Below are 3,410 nucleotides of genomic sequence, written 5' to 3'. Positions count from 1 at the left end.
CAGTGTTTCCAGTGTGGACAAACCGGGCATCAGCAGAGATCGTGTTCGGCAGAGCCTCATTGTCCGGTGTGTGAGGCGGCGCAAAGGCCCGCTAATCACATGTTGGGGAATGCTGCCTGTGGAAAGGCTAGCACCAATAACGGTGGAAAGCGCAGACGAGTGCCGGCAACATCGGCCAGGTCTAATAAATATCCCAGCTGGGCCTGAGGAGGTGCAACACATGGAAGACCAATAATGGCTCTCCGTGTGTTGCATGCGAACATTAACCACTGTGCTAGGGCCCAGGACTTATTGGTCCAAAGCCTGGCGCAGTGGTCTATCCAGGTGGCGGTTGTTTCGGAGCCCTACAGCGTTCCCGACAGAGACAACTGTGTAGCCGACAACACCGGGGTGGTGACTATTATCACCCAGGTCGCCGCGGGCTCCCCGCCTTTCTCACGTGTAGAGAGAGGTGTGGGATGCGTCGCCGCACTTGTCGGCAACCTAGTTGTCGTAGGGGTCTACTTTTCCCCCAATCGAACTCTCGCGGAGTTTGAAGAGTTCCTTATACGATTGGGGGAAATGGTAGAGCGATTTCGTCCGGCGGAGATGTTGGTGGCCGGCGATCTCAACGCGAAGTCCAGCGTGTGGGGCATCGCAACGACGGATGTGCGTGGTGTGACGCTGTCGGAGTGGGTTGTTGCCACCGGTTTGTCTGTGCTCAACCGAGCGACCAAGAACACGTGTGTGCGAAGGCTGGGCGGATCCGTCGTGGACGTTTCGACAGGGAGTTGTTGGAGGAGGCCGCGATAGTGGAATCCTGGCTGCCCCAGAGCTTGGCGTCTGCAGAAGACGCCGCATCCTGGGCGCAGGGGGCGCTGACGCGTATCTGTGACGCGTCAATGCCCCGTTCCGGGCGCCGCCCTCAACGGCGGCAAGTGTACTGGTGGTCGTGGGAGATCGCGCAACTGCGTAACACCTGCGTTGCGGCGAGACGCCAGTACAGCCACTATCGCAGACGGGTACAGAAGGTGCAGGAGGAGGAAGACCGACTGTACCGCGTCTATGTCGAGGCGAGAACGCAGCTGCAGGAGGAGATCGGTCGTGTGAAAGGCGAGTCGCACGACCGGTTGATCGCGGGGATAGACTTAGACCCGTACGGCACACCTTACCGAATGGTGCTCGGTAGGTTACGGGCTTGGGCACCACCACTGACGCAGACACTCCAACCGGACGTACTCCGAGGGGTTCTGTCGTCGCTATTCCCGCAGCGGGCCAGTTTTGCACCACCCAGTATGGCCCGCCCTGCAGCGCGTGAGGAGGAAGAGGAGGACGACGAGGACAGCGTCACACCACCGGTGGAGGAGGAGGAGCTCGAAGAAGCTGTACGCCGATCTCGGCTCAAGAGCACCGCCCCGGGCTTGGATGGCATTCCCGGCCGGGCGCTAACTCTGGCCCTCAACACCTTAGGGCCCAGAGTGCGAGGACTATTCACTGCCTATCTGGCTCAAGCCATAATTCCACAGCGGTGGAAGACAGGCAGGTTAGTCCTCATCAAGAAGGAGGGTCGCCCGGCGGATTCAGCCTCCGCCTACAGGCCCATCGTGCTCTTGAGCGAGATCGCCAAGCTCCTTGAGCGTGTTGTAGCCAGGAGGCTACAACACTATTTGGAGGGGACAGGTCTGGACCTCTCGGACCACCAGTATGGCTTCCGTAGGGGGCGATCGACGGTGGATGCCATACTGGAGGTAAAGTCCTATGCGCAGGATGCGGTGGCCCGAGGCAATGGAGTCTTGGCGGTGTCTTTAGACATCGCCAACGCCTTCAACTCCCTGCCATGGCCCTGCATAAAGGAGGCACTGTTATACTATCGTGTGCCTCCATACCTGCGCCGCGTCATCGGGGCTTACCTGTCCGGTAGGTCTGTGACCTTTCCAGCTCCTGGAGGAGGTTGGAAGGAGTTCGTTGTGTCGGCCGGTGTTCCACAAGGATCGGTGCTAGGTCCGATCCTCTGGAACATCGGATACGACTGGGTGCTGCGGGGCGGCACCCTGAGGGGGATAAAGGTCCTCTGTTACGCCGATGACGCCGCTGGTCTTGGCGCAGCAGTGGACCTATCGAGAGGCGGCGGTCCTCGCGACTGCTGGAGTTGCGGAGGTAGTCGGCCGCATAAAGCGGCTGGGCTTGGAAGTCTCCCTCAACAAGTCCGAGGCAATCTACTTCCATGCTCCTCGAAAGGGCCCACCGGCAGATGCCCACATCGTCGTCGGTGGCGTCAAAATTGACGTTGCCCGGAGCATGAAGTACCTCGGACTTGTTCTGGATGGTCGGTGGAGTTTTCGGGGCCGCTTTACATCTTTGGCCCCGAAACTGTTGAAGACAGCGGCGGCACTGGCGCGCCTTTTGCCCAATGTGGATGGGCCGAGCGCCTCTAGCCGTCGGCTGTACACCGGAGTGGTCCGATCCGACCGGCACAATATCACTCTGCTGCGACGTGCGCAGAGGGCGATGGCCATCCGGGCGATACGGGGGTACCGGACCATCTCCGGTGAAGTGGCGTGCGTGCTGGCTGGAGTCATGCCGTGGGACCTGGATGCTCTTTCTCTGGCGTCGGTCTATTGCCGGCGTCGAGGCCTAGCGTCCGGGGAACCGGCAAGCCAAGCACGCACTGAGGAGGCGCGGGTAGCCGCGGTTGAAATGTGGGAAACTCGGCTGGCAAATCCATCTGCCGGCCTGAGGACGATCGAGGCTGTTCGTCCAGTGTTCCGCCAGTGGTTAGCGCGGCGTCACGGCGTCCTAACCTTCCGCATGACACAGGTGCTCACGGGGCATGGCTGCTTCGGGGGTTACTTGTGTCGGATCGCCGGGAGGGAGCCCGACGCTCGCTGCCACCACTGCGACGACTGCCTCGATGAGACGGCCCAGCACACGTTGGAGGTGTGCTCAGCCTGGGCGTCTCAACGTCGCGCTTTGCGCGACGTCTTAGGGGACGACCTTTCCCTGCCGGCCGTGGTCAAGGCTATGGCCGGCAGCGAGACGTCGTGGGATGCGGTCTCATCCTTCTGCGAGGCAGTGGTGCTCGAGAAGGAGTCGGCGGAACGGGCGAGGGAGGCTTTTGCCGAAGTCGCCATCCGCCGTAAGAGACCGGGTCGCCGGAGGGCGGCACACGATCGCCGCCTTCCGCCCTAATGTGCTAGAGGGCGGTCAGCTTGGGGAAGCTGACCGCCTACCATCCTGGCCCGAGTAGGCACGCACAGGTTGCTCCCGCGCGCTACTCCGAGCAGGCCGTCGAGGATGCCCACACACCCTTGACTCTGCGACGTGCCTTGCAGGCTCCCGCCGCCGCGTTTCGTGGACGATTATAGTCCCCGCGTCTCGCGGCCAGTGGTGGTTGAGGAGGAGCATCGTGAGGTTTTAGTGGGTATTGGGAT

The sequence above is a fragment of the Heliconius melpomene genome, unplaced genomic scaffold (genome assembly GCF_056956725.1).
Source record: "Heliconius melpomene rosina isolate 202511_hmr_F unplaced genomic scaffold, ASM5695672v1 ptg000037l, whole genome shotgun sequence".
NCBI classification, from domain to species: domain Eukaryota; kingdom Metazoa; phylum Arthropoda; class Insecta; order Lepidoptera; family Nymphalidae; genus Heliconius; species Heliconius melpomene.
The sequence above is the reverse complement of the archived record's forward strand: the minus strand, read 5'-3'. Positions refer to the sequence as shown.